The sequence below is a fragment of the Lissotriton helveticus genome, chromosome 8, assembly GCF_964261635.1.
Source record: "Lissotriton helveticus chromosome 8, aLisHel1.1, whole genome shotgun sequence".
Taxonomy (NCBI): domain Eukaryota; kingdom Metazoa; phylum Chordata; class Amphibia; order Caudata; family Salamandridae; genus Lissotriton; species Lissotriton helveticus.
In genome coordinates this window covers 1,293,452,320-1,293,466,797 of record NC_136069.1, presented here as the reverse complement: position 1 = coordinate 1,293,466,797, position 14,478 = coordinate 1,293,452,320, and positions in this window count along the sequence as shown.

Below are 14,478 nucleotides of genomic sequence, written 5' to 3'. Positions count from 1 at the left end.
ATGGACTGGTACTGCATGTGCACCAGCACTATCAGTAGAACTGAAGGGGACGCACAAGCATCTGCGGCCCTTCTGTAATAGCATTGTGCCCCAGCTACACACAAAGTTTGCGCACATGTCCTCTGCTTCCCCAGGGCACAATGTATATTTGCCCCCAGGTGTTACATTTGCACACTATAAATAATAAACAAAACAACACAACGCACTAATCCTTCCTGCTGCACTGCCATGCGACAAAAGAAAACAGCATGAATGCACCGTAGATACATTCCTGTCCTTTTCCCCTGCGCTAGCACACAATGGGCTGCCATGCATCAACACAGGCACCATTACACCACGGTGCAAGGGAATCTGCATTGTAGAGGTGATTGTTTTTGTGCAGAAAAATATATACCTCCACAAAAGCAATCACAAGAGGAGTTTTCCTCTTTCTAGGTGTGCTGCAGAAAGTATTCATCCTTGCTGCACCTCACTTACGCCTCCGCTGGGGAGGTGTAGAGATCTGACACATTCCCAAGTTTGCGAAACCCTGTAAATCAGGGAATGCTTGAGGTTCCATGGATGTTGCGTGAAGCAGAGTAATGTGTGAAAGGAGCCATATTTACAAGACCATGAAAGCCATGCAGGGTGGCTTTACATGGCCTTGCAAATATGGGAAGGCACACTGTGCCTCAGGTGCGTCCAAAAAAGTGACACAATGGGCTTGTAAATAAGCCCTCTAGTGCTTTTCACTGAATCATAGTTCACACTATTCTGTAAAGATCACATAGACTTGCAAACTTCCAAACTATGGAGTTCATTACAATGGCAGTCCAACCGCCTACAGCCCCTCAGTTTGACCACCAACAGCCCCTCGGTCTGGCCACCTCATTGCAATACAGGCAGTTGGAACCACGGCGGTCAGAGTTAGACCACCGCCTCTGCCAGGGTCAATCATCCAGAAAGGCCGGTGTTCGGAATCGTAGTCCTGAATGGAGACAGTGTTGAGGTAGGCACCGCAGTCAGAATTATGATTTCCCTTTTCCGATAGCCGACAGCCTTTTCACGGTGGAAAGACCACCATGAAAAGGCTGTTGGCAACAGAACTTGGGGGCCCCAAACAAGGCCCCTTTTTATTGAGGGCCAGGGGCACAGGTATGCTCCCACTCACCTCCATGCAGTATGTGGTGAATGCCACATGGTGCATGGACACGCATGGAGTGCTCCTTTTCACGGCAGCTTGTGCTGTGGCCCTTTTCCTGGGCCACCGCACAAGCCTAACACAAGGAGATGATGGACGGAGCACTGAAACTTTTCAGACACTCATGCCTAGTCACAGATCTGGGTTGAATCCATCATCATTCTTAATCTCACTTCACTTCCTCAGTTCAGACCCAGCTATATGCAAATCAGTCTTGACCTTGTGCCTCATGGGAACAGTCCAGCCTGAACTGGCAAGCCAGGTCTTCCCTTAATTGTGGGTTTCTAACGCGCTAGAATCGCCTCCCGAAGGAGTATCTCTGCGCTATAGACCGCTGGGGAACCCGTCCTGGCTTTCCCTGTGAGATGGTCCCTACTGGGTATCTCCAAGGTGAAACCAGGCATCCCCGGCGTATGTGGGGGGCCGTTGTGGAGATGAGGCAAGCTAATGCCCAGAGTTGCCGAGCGTGATCCCTGGTTAGAGTAGGCACCGAGGCGAGAATTATCGAGTCCGCTGACCCTGGTCCACGACCCTGCCGCGTCGGGAATTGAACCCTGGTCCCGGGCCGTCCTCTGCTTCCGGGTCTGCCGCCTCTAACCAGTGAGCCACACCACTCCACCTGAACCGGAAACAAGCATCATGGGACCGGTTTCTGGGTAACACCCTTCATCAGCCAGGCTAGCTTGAATCCAGTGGCAAAGTGAGCAAGGGACCCACGTCTGGGCATACCCTGCCAACTTAGGGCGAACAAAGCAAACACAAGGAGATGATGGATGGAGCGCTGAAACTTTTCAGACATTTTTCAGACATCACCCCCAGTCACAGATCTGGGTTGAATCATCATCACTCTTCAGCTCAATTCGCCACCTCAGTTCAGACCCAGCTATATGCAAATCAGTCTTGACCCTGTGCCTCATAGGAACAGTCCAGCCCAAACTGCCAAGCCAGGTCTGCCCTAAACCGGAAACAAGCATCCTGGTAACGGTTTCTGGGTACCACCCTTCATCAGCCAGGCTAGCTTGAATCCAGTGGCAAAGTGAGCAGCTTTCTAGAGGCCCCCCTCACCCACCAGGGGTTTCCATAGGTGGCATGCTTCATCATTGGGGTTCATCTCAATCCTCTAAGGGTTGAGGCGTGCTGCGACTTGTGAATACCCAGGAGCACTTACTGGTGCAGACTAAGTGAAGTGAAGGGGAGTGGAAGAAGGAAAAATCAAAAATACCAAACTAGTGTGCCACTCTTTTATTCCCGCCCCTTGTTGATAAGGTAACATTCAGGAGTTATTACTGAGAGAAAATGGGACCATATGAGTCTGGTTGTATCAGTAATGGATAGCCAACATGTTTCGAGCCATGCCCCCATTGGCTGGTCATCAGTACTCCATGGGGTCAAGCCCTGTGTGTACCACTCCTACACAATCCTATAATAAGGATGCAAACGTGTACACTTGTTGTGCATGCACTATGTATACAGATGGTTTGTTTGTAATTAATCCATATTTCTAAAACGCTTTGCTATTGCGTCATGGTTGAAAGCGACAGAACGTGGTGCTATAGCATGCTCCCATTTCTCAATAGGAGCTTGTGCTGTGGCTGTAAACCAGCCATAGCACAAGTCCCCACAGAGAAATGGGAGAATCTGTTCCTCCCTGCACCATGTGGCACGCACCTTCAGGTGCCTGCCACGCGGTGCAGGGATCAACAGGGGGGAACCATCGGTGCCCCCTCAGCTCCAAACCAGAGGCCGCAGAGAGGAGGGGGCCTTCTAGGGGCCCCCAAATTCTCTTTCCAACAGGCTTTCGTTGTCAGAAAGCCTGACATGGAAAGCCTGTCAGAAACCGACAACGTAATCTTGACGGCGGAAACGCCATCCATTGAGATTACGGTCAGGCCTCTGACTGCCCAACGGGCTCCTTGAGCCTGTCGGAATCCAGCCGGAATGATCGCCCGGTGTCACTTTTGACCGCCTGCATAGTAATGTGGGGGGTCGAACGTGAAACCCACGGTTAAACTCGGAGGCTTTCCGAGTCTCATCGTAATGAGACCCATTGAGTTTCTCATCTGTACGGCTTTGACTTTGACAACTCCATTATGGCTGATTAATCCATGAGACAGGAAGGAAATAGGTGGAATATCACCAGAAAATGACTTAAATTTGCCCCTTTGCTCCAGTCCTATCATCGCTGAGCACAAGCCATGGAAAATAATTACATACTCAACAACTGCAACTGTTAATAGGCAGCTATGACTATAAAGTATGTCATAAATCAGCTACCATGTCATGTTTCCTTCACCAAAACTGATAAAGTCAGACATCATAAATTAGAAGTATCAATAAGAAAAAGGATAAATTAACCCGTTTGAAATGCAGATGAAGATTTGCCAGCACATAGCCTAGGCATGAATGCATGCAGGATTGGGGGATGCCAAAATATGGTTTGCTCCATTCCCTGCATCAAACCCACACTGAGATGTGACAAACAAAGATACAGTAGGCCAGCGGGCACATTGTAATCAATAACAGAAATCACATCCAGTAGTCACACAATGGTCCAGCTGCATCAAAGCAAGTAAAGAGTGCACCCACCATAAATAATTTGAGATGTGTCAATTTTCAAAATGTCATACTTTGTAAAGTCTGCCCACCAAAAACCCAAAGCAGATGAAATTACTAAGAGTACTAGTGATGGTTCACCTTGGTTATTGCAACATTCAGTACACTAGGCTATCCACAAAGCTAACTGATCTACTGTAATAAGAAGATATTGATCTTCATGTATACTCCATACCATACATTATGTATACCTGCACCTAGGTTAAGTATATGAATGCAATGTCTGGTATCTAAGTGTGTTCCCTTCCATTGATATTATGTACCAGATTTAAAGACATAACCTATTGACTGGGTAGTGAAAATATGAATTGGGGCACCTGTTTGAATCATATGATTGCGGTGGATGTGGTAAGTGGGTAAAGTGGGATAACGTGTAGGTTCAGAATAGTTGTGTGATTTATGTTAAACTCTCTAATTTGGGGATATTGGTATATATTTGTTTTGTAAAACATTTGAACTGGTTAGTTATAGAGTGTTTGCCTGATATGTTTAGCTGACCATGTAGATTTGTAAAGAAGTGGGTGTACATTTCAGGTGTGGGGCTTGTAAAATTATATTAGGTGAGTATATAATATGGGTATTTAGTATGAGACATGTAGCCATTAGGGAAGACAAGGTAAATTGCTGTTAGATATAGTTTGGTGTACATAAAGTTAAGTTTGGTGCAATAATAGTTAACATAGTAAGTTTCAAAGAGTACCAGAATTGGAGTAACAGGGGCATGTTGATAGAGTAGGTTCTGTGGTTGTTGAGGGCTTGAGTTGGCTATTTAATCCCTCTATTCTCCTACACAGATGTGGAGGATGAACCACCATGTTTCCATAGACGGAAATTATACTCAAAATACGGTGGACAGATTAGTGACTTTCTGTTGCTCTCTCTGTTGTGCTTAGGGTAAAACTCTTTTGACAGAGGGAGAAAAATATGGCAGAGCCAGCAGACAATTCTCAGACATACCTTTGTCAAACCAACATACTTTAAATCTGAAGCATGGACCTCCATGGTGGCGGATGGGTAAAGACATGCTTTTTGATATCCTGTTCGAATCTCCAAAATTCTAAATTAGGCCCTTAATAATTAATAGAAGCAACGTGATAGAAGGCAATAATAACCAACGATTTACCCGTAGGTCCTTGATTAATTCCAAGACTATGTAGTTGTTTATAATTCGCAATGTTCGTGTAGTCCACAACATGTAGGAAGTACAATATCAGTTACCTTTTTAGTCACTGTAGACATTAAGGCCACCCGAAGATATGATTTACAATATCCAATTGCTGCCTGTTATGATGATTGTTGCTATGATGCTTTGTTTCATATGTCATTATGGCACGGACCTTGCTTAGACTCTATTGATGTTCTAGAGTCTTAGGTCCGTGCCGTGCAGTTCCTAGAGCAGTTGAAGGCTGGACTTCGTTGCTACCGGATGTCCTAGGTGCTGTTATAATTCTTAGTAATAAATCTACTTTTACCATTGGATTCCTGCGTGATTCATCTTAACAAAGTTGGCGACGAGGATGGGATAACATCACCGTGAGTTAAGAACCTCTTGCGTGCAGATTTTCTTCAGTGACATCTACTTTGAACCCGGTTTGTTTCCTTATTATTTTTAAAGGAACTTTGGGTTGGATTTGATTAAACATCTGGAAATCACTAGTTTTGTAACAGATTCCGTCATTCCTTTACCTACTTTTGAAGTTTCAGCAATTTTTTTTTCAAAAGAAAACTCACCGCAACTGTTTCTGATTGACTTCACTTCTCCGTGTTGAAGGAGCTTTCTGGCGTTGTCTGGATTCCGAGTCTGAGTTGTTCATTCTTTGAACTCGTTCTCCTTGCGTGGCACAGGAAAAGGCTTCATTGACGTACGTGCGCAGACTTCCGTGCCATCGCGTTATGCTCTATGGTCACGCACGTTGCTTTACGCTAAGTTGCAGCAATTTTGTTTATAGCCGTATCCTAGTAACTTCTAGATTTCGACGATCTCTGTGACCAGGTTGAATTTTTATGAGCTTCTTGGATTATGGTGAGCGATTTCTTTATTTATTGGTATTATTTAGCATACACTTTACTCTGAGTCTTTATGAAGACATTTTGTACAATATTGGAAGTCTACATTTCATCCCAAATCCTCACGGAGTATTTTTAATTATTCATACTTCTTTGGAACTCTTTGTGCATACTTTACTACATTTTTACATCGAACATGTCTACTTCGCAAGGTTACAATTTGTCACCTCCTCAGTGTTTTTGGCCGGCAGGAGGTACGCCCTGCATGCAGTGGCCAGAATGGAAGGCCTATTTTATTAACCATATAGATACTCTGGACGCTAAAGGTAAAATGTCTGCTGCTAAAAAAAGGACTTTTTTTTACATTTTGTTGGTCCGGAGGGACTTAAAGCTTACAATCAAATGCCCAAAGTTAGTGGAGGCAGTGATCAGAATGTATTTACAGCAGCTATTGATGACTTTAATCGCTATTTCGCTCCTAAAGTTTGTATTGGCATTCTTCGCTACAAATGTTTTCAAAGAAAGCAGAATGTTGATGAATCAGTTGACAACTATGTATCTGCCTTAAGAACACTTTCATTGGATTGTCAATTTGGAGGCTTACAAGAAGATTTAATCAGAGATCAAGTTGTCATGCATGTAAAGGATAATTCAATACAAGATAGACTTTGGGTGAATGGTGATTCTAAACTGGAAGACATCCTTGCTATTGTCAGAAAGGCGGAAATGTCCTGTAGAAGTGCCAAAGAAGTCAAACATGAGGAGATCAATAAACAGAATGTCATTGCGAAAGTTGATTCTTCAAAAACACAAAGTTCCTACAAAAAGAGTAATTACTCTACAAAAAGTCGTACTAGCGATACTAACAAGCTAAGATGTTATAGGTGTGATAGCAGTTCACACGTAGCCAATTTTAAAGGTTGTCCTGCTATTAAACAGAAATGTTCTGTGTGTGGGGGCATTGGTCATATAGCTAAAGCTTGTAAAAAACGCAGCTCTAAGAAAGTTAAATGTGTTGAAGAAGGTGATTCTTGTGATAGTGATACTGACCACAAAGAAGAACGTTTTGAAAAGTCTTATATGTTGAATATTTTGGATCATTCTCCTGTTATTTTGAATTTAGACGATAAATTGATTAAAAAAAAAACTATTTGTGACTTGATGATTGGAGGTGTTGAAATACAGATCTATGCAGATTCGGGTTCTCCATACTCTATAGTCAATGAAAGTGTATGGAAATCCAAATTTGTAGACAAACTTGGTCCTTCATTATTTCCTTTGACATCAATCCAATTGGTTATTCAGGTGGAAAAATTGACATCATTGGGTTTAGAGTCTTAGTGTTCAAATTTAAAGACCGTGAATGTACTGCTAAGTTGTATGTATCCAAAAGTGGACCATCAGTTTTAGGATGGTTCGATCAAGGTAAACTTGATATTGTCCTTAACCCCAACGGTCTAGAACCAGTGATGGTTATTGGGGATTCTAGCCAATGTAGTAATACTATGTTGACTAAATTCCCTGAGGGTTTTAAGGACAGTATTGGGAAATTAGATCATTTTAAACATAAAATAGTTTTAAAAGACAATGCTTCTCCAAAGATTTATAAGGCGAGAAATATTCCTATCACAGTAAGGGATGAAGTACAAAAAGAACTCAAAAAATTAGTTGAGAATGATATCATAGAGAAAATTGAGTCATCTGAATGGGTTTCGCCCATTGCCGTAGCCAGACGATCCAATGGTAATATTAGGCTATGTATTGATCTTCGTCATTTAAATAATAATATTGTTGTGGATCAATTTCCTCTTCCCCGTATTAATGAAATGCTGGGTTCAATTGGTAAAGCAAAAAAATTTTCTTGCATCGATTTGTCGTCAGCCTATCATCAGATTGTCTTGGACGAAAACAGTAAAAAGTACACTGCATTCATAACTCCTTTCGGTTGCTTTCAATTTAAGAGGATGCCGTTTGAGCTCGCCTCTGCTGCCGCTGTTTTTCAGCTCATCATGCATAATTTATTTAGTGATTACAAGAACATTGTTTGTTTCCAAGATGATATTTTGGTTTTCGGGGACGACAAGTCTGCTCATGATGAAGTGTTAGAGATAGTTTTGAACAAACTTTCGATTAGTGGACTTACTGTTAAGCATTCGAAATGAAAGTTTTGTGTTAACCGCATCGCTGCTAGAGCGATTCCCCTGCTGTGCTGGACAGCAAAAAAAACAGGTGTGGTCATGACGAGCTCAGCTCGTCATGAGCACAGGAGCACTGTACTGCATGACGAGCTGAGCTCGTCATGAGCATGGAAGGGGTTAAATCTGTTACTTATCTAGGTCATGTACTCTGTGAAGAGGGTATCAAACCAAAACCTGACCTGGTAGAAGCCATCCAACTTGCTCCTACACCGAATTCTAAAGATGATGTTAGGTCATTCTTAGGTTTAACTGAGTTTTACTCAAAGTTCATTTGCAATTTTTCGTGCAGGGTATTTAATATTAGACAGTTGTTAAAAAATAGGAACACATTTGTGTGGGACTCTGAGTGTGAAAAGGAATTTATTGATGTGAAATCTGCTATTGCAAAAGCAGCTGCTCTCAATAGTTTTGACCCTAAGCTCTCTTGTGTTATTACTACGGATGCCAGCACAAAAGGTTTAGGCGCGGTTTTGACTCAAAAGGATGGAAAAAAAAGTGAAGTGGTAATCGCTTACGCTTCAAGGGCTTTATCTCCTACTGAAATGAAATACTCTACCATTGAGAGAGAAACTCTGGCCGTTGTATGGGCTTTGGAATATTTTAGAGTTTTTGTATGGGGGAAGGAGTGTGAAGTTAGATCTGACCACAAACCATTGACACGCTTACTCACCACTGATGGCATGATCAGAGCTTCAGCTAGAATTGCGCATCTATCCATGAGATTGCAGGATTTTGTTTACAAGATTGTATATGTTCCTGGACGAGATAATGTTACTGCGGATTTTTTGTCTAGGTTTCCTCTTCCCCTCAAAGAATGTGTTCAGGATTCATGGAGTGAATTCAATATTGCTCTTGTTCGTGATGAGGGTTCATTACCTATCAAATGGGATGATTGGAAAATGGAATTTTGTAATGACAATGTGTTACAAAGTGTTAAGAAATTTATGGTTGAGGGATGGCCCAGTAAAAAGAATCTTCTTCCTGATTTGAAAGGGTTTTGGGAGGTAAGAAGTGAATTATCTTTTTCTGACGACATCGTTTGGAGAGGTGAAAAAGCTATTCCTCCTGTTGGCATGAGGAATATCATTGTAGAGCATGGTCATGAGTCTCACAATGGTATTTTTAGAACTAAGCAGTCGGTTAAGAGATTATTCTGGTGGCCTGGTTTGGACATTTTTGTTGAACGGGTTGTCAGGAATTGTGTTCATTGTGCCAATTCTGACAAGTAATTGAAAACTTTGAAACGTAACTTGAAAGGTCATGTTGTCCCTGATGGTCCCTGGGAATCTATCGCTATGGACATTATAGGTCCAATTGGTCCAATGAATAAGTATATTATTGCTGCCATTGATTTATTCTCTAAATGGCCTGTTATAAAAATTGTGAGGAAAGTGGATACAGAAAGTGTACTATTATTTCTTGATGACATTTTTAGTGAGGAAGGCTTACCCATTCATGTTATTATTGACAATGGTGTACAATTCTTATCTAACAAGGCTAAAGATTACTTTTTTAAAACTGGTGTTAAACATTGTACCACCTCTTTATACAATCCGAGCGGAAATGGCATAATAGAGAGGTTCAACAGAATTTTGAAAGGAGCTATACAAATGTTTGGTGTTGATGATGAAAAGTGGGAAATTCAAGTGATGAAGAGTGTTTGGAAATATAGAATCACTCCTAATAACATGACTGATTGTGCTCCTTTCGAAATTATGAGAGGTAGGTTACCGAGATCTAAGGTTAATCCATCTTGGTTAATTTCATTTTACAGATGACAAGTGGATCTTAGTAAAATTAAAAAAAGAATGGAGAGATCCCATTTTGTTAACAAACACAGTTTTTATCTAAGGAGTAATCCTAGGCCAGATCCTATTGTTCAAGTTGGCATGCTAGTAAAAGTGGAAAAAAAATGGAGAGTATCGAAAGGTGAAAGTCAGTACATGGGTCCTTTTGTAGTGAAGGAGGTGTTGAAGAACGCGGTAAAGCTTGCTAATGGGAAAGTTTGGAATCTAAGTAAAATTGCCATACTCAAAGGGAATAAGGATTTGTATAAAGATACCGCTGAGAAAAAAAATAATGATGTTACGGTAGTTATTCTGGAAAATTCTGTAGTTGTTGACAACAATCTTGATAACAATAACGTTAGTGTCAATGGTAAAGATTTAGCTGTTGTTCCTTCTTGTAAGGATACTGTTCAAGAGAATGGGTGTTCATCTGACACTAAACCTTTACGAAAGAAACCACTATGGTTATCAGATTTTATAACTTCTGTTCGACATAAGTTGTATTCTTAATTTATTTGTGATAAGTTGTATTCTCCATTCTCCTATTTTTTATTTATTTATATATATATATTTTCTTTCTTTATCTTTGTTTTTATTTTGATTAAAGGGGGAAGATGTGTTATGATGATTGTTGCTATGATGCTTTGTTTTATATGTCATTATGGCACGGACCTTGCTTAGACTCTATTGATGTTCTAGAGTCTTAGGTCCGTGCCGTGCAGTTCCTAGAGCAGTTGAAGGCTGGACTTCGTTGCTACCGGATGTCCTTGGTGCTGTTATCATTCTTGGTAATAAATCTACTTTTACCATTGGATTCCTGCGTGATTCATCTTAACTGCCCTCTTAAAATCACAATGTATACAATTCATTTTTTGAATTTGTCTTAGGCCAGAGAGCCAATGTTATCAAAAGATAATGGACCTGATTTAGAGTTGGCGGATGAGTTACTCCATTACAAACATGACAGAAATCCTGTCCGCCATAAAACAAGTTCCCCATGTACTGGGGCACTTGTAATAAAGCAGGCAGGATGTCCAGCACGTTTGTGATGGAGTAATCTATCCACCGAACTCTAAATGAGGCCCAGTTTACTTTTATATACTTTAATATGTAAATGTGAAATAATGTCTTGCCTGTGGTTTGTGATGAAGAATTGAAGAGGCATTGTGGAGTCACCCTACCCAATACACAATAAATTCAGATTCTGTTAATAGATAATACTATATGTATGCAAATGAGGGTAAGGGGTAAAACGTCAGTCTTGTAGAAACTGTTTGGCTGGAGCTTTATTTAGAGGTATTGAGCGAGATGACATGTGAAATAAGTAGCGTTTTAGTGATTGAGACTATTTAAAGATTCTTTCAGATGTGTACACGTGACATAAAAATACTAACTGAGATGAAAGCTGCAGTTTTCTGAAAATCTGTTAAATCTCTGTCTCTCATTTAAGCAACCCCTTCCTAAAATTTAGTTAGACTCATGAATAAGGGCCTGTGTGGAGAATTAATATTCACTTTATAAAACACCAAGAAGTATGGCTGACAACAGCAATTCTCCGTCAAGGATAATAGTATCCTGATTTTACCATGCCCAAATTGATACCACACTCAGGAATCACTGTATCATCAAAATCCACGAAACCTCTTCTGAGTTACATCATTCAGAAATGTTACCTCAGTACAGGAGTGGGGTGGAAGAAAGTACCGGAGAACAAACACAAAGACTTCATGAGAGTGCACAAAGGGAAAAAGTCAGGAGAAATCCAATTCCCAATTCGAAAAGCTGGTGACTAACAATGTTCACTATTAAGTATTACGTAGACAGCAGCAGGATATTGATAACGCAATAAATCAGTAACTCTTCTAGTAGTAATTTTATACTCAAATAATTTCCACTCGCCAATCTCAGGAAAATCTTCTAAACAATGATTAATGGAAAATGCAACATAACAATTCAGTGACTCATGAAGTAGTATGAAGAGACATCATCAACACATTGAAATTCTGCATGAGCACATCAGGAAACCAAAAAGGTACTGTTCAAGCGTGACCAAGCGTGCCTCAATGACGACAATTCTGTAGCATGACCAAAGACTTGCATTATGCTTCTCCTATGTTTACTGTAAAACACAACAGCCAATGAGAAACAGTTTAAAACAAAACTGCATCTCCCATGATAAATCCCAATATGGCATAGTCCATCCGCCATTCCTAAAGGATCAACTCAACCAAATGGAACAGACACCCTCTTGCTGCCTCTTTCTTTGCTGCTCGGTGGTCAAGTTAAGTGTCTCTCTTTGGGTTGGAGTGTGTTATTGGTGCAGTTCACTTTAATCACAACTACTTTTGTATAGTGAATGTGTTTATTTTTGGTTTGGTTTAAATAGATGTTTACATACTTAATTCAAAGTTCTAAAAGTGTGGGGAGGATTCGTGTGGTCTTGTTCGCTCTGGTCACTTCACCATTCTGAATTTTCCCTCACACACGGTGGTGCACTGGCTGAATTAATTGCTTATTAAGTTATTTCTCTTTACCACCCGTGCAGTACTTTTTGTGTGGAGCAGGTATTGGGGAGCGGTCTCTGCTCATAGGGCTGACAGCCAATGAGCACATCCCTAAATGTATGCCTAAATTCATGGATACTTAGGCTCCCATGGCAGAACTGCGCTAATTTGATGTGGGGCAAACTGATATGAGAAGCAGACCATGAGTCTGGATGGGCTTTCCAGTTTGGTACACTCCCTTTCATTGTTGATTCTCCCCAGTTACACCCTGTGAGCAAAGAATGTCAGAGTTGCAGCAATTCATTCACAAGTTGGAGGAAAGTGATGTATTGTATGGTGTTGTTGTGCGACCTCACTATGTAATATACTCACATTATCATCTTGAATCCAGTCAGGTTCGTTTGTAAAATCTTAGCTCAACCCTGGGTAGCTGTGACTTTGAGAAGTCAGGCTTAAATATTAATAATAGCTATTATTTGTATGACTTTTTAGACACCAAAATAAATAAAACCCACTGGAGGGATTTGGGGATATTAATGTTCAAGCAAACAATAAATCACAGCTTTTCAATAGAAATGAAAACAAACATTGGCAAATGCTGCGGTTAGCAGAAATATTTGAAACTTTGGAAAACGTTTATAAAGTTGTGTTCAGGTGCTCCAGACAGTTTTGGGTGACCAACTCCAGTAAGTAGCAAGTCATGGGGGCCAGTGAGGAATTGTAGAACAATTACCTTGTTACCAAAGCAGTCTCCAGTCGAGCCCAATTCCAGGCTCTATGAGCGAACTACAGTAGACATCATTGGAGTGGGCTTGATGCAAGGGATACAGTATGTTGAAGATGCTGTAGGATGCTGAGGATGCTGTGCAGTCGACATGGAGCTTCCTGGGGCTGTTTCATGGTCCATGTTCTTGGTGGAGCAACCTTGACCACAGGGGGTCAATGTATCTTGAAGTCAGGTGGGGTCCAGCAAAAGTCCAGTTGCCATTGGACTACTAGTTTCCGATCACAATGAAACCAGCGGTTCCCTTTGGAGGAGGCTACCAAACTGTACTCTGATGACTCTCCTGGGTTCAACAAACTCAGGACCAATTTGTGACCATCTGGACTCATATTCCAGGCTGCACGTCGGAGGTCAGTGCAAATTAAGTGATTGTTGTTACTGACTAGCCAAAGTGGGTTTCCTCAGATTTTGTGGCCTTTGTGCTTAGAACAGGAAGTCAGAGAACTGAGTCTTGGAATCAAGTCTTCTGCCTGGAACTCTGAACAACTTTCCCTTGAACCAGGTACCACAGGCCCAGTCCTCTCTTTGCTAGTCCATGGATCAGCAGGTGCAGTCATTGGTGCAACCTCTTTTTGCCATGTCCAGTCCTTCTCTGGTTCTCTCTCCAGTCCAGATGTGGGCTGAGGTCTGTTTTCCAGGTGTACCATATTTATGCCCTGAAAGTGCCCTCGAGGAATGCAGCAGTCATAACCAACGGACAACTTGGTCCCTCTCACCCGATGACAACATCCTGCAATGTGTGGCATCTAGCAATCCTAGGATGCAATATTCTGCACACTCCTTTCTCTCTATGTTTGGAGCTTGGTAGCACACCCTAGAGGTGTGGCTACCTGGGGGATACATGCCCACAGAAAAACCAGTTAGACAACTGTTTTCCCTTCTCAGCCCCCACTGCCAACTTATCTACTAGAACAAAGGGCAGCCCCTTGCGTGTGTTTACACTCTCTGCCCTGCAAAGGACGCCTTATTTTTAAGGCTGACCTTTGGGCTCACACCCAGTTGTACCTTCCTGGGAGTCATCCACAGTCCTCCCCAGGAGAGCAGAAAGCTGTCTTGTGGACAGCAACCATAAATGACCACTAGAAACATGGGCAACAGAATGGCAACTTTCTAAAGTTGCATGTTACTGAAAAGTTACTCACTAATGGGGCCCTGGTCACAGTAAAAATGACAATTTGGATTGCTACAATCAGAACATGTAAAACACATGTTGTGTGTCTTAATATACTGCACCCTGCCTTAGGAAACAATATTTCTGCTTGAGGGGGACTTATGGTTATTAGATAAGGAGATTTTGGCTTTGCCATTACTTTAAATGTAAAAGTCGAGTTAGCAATTTGTAAACTGCTCTGCCAGCCTGCAGTGGCCTTAAGTACTCCTGGTACCAAATACTAGGGACTTATAA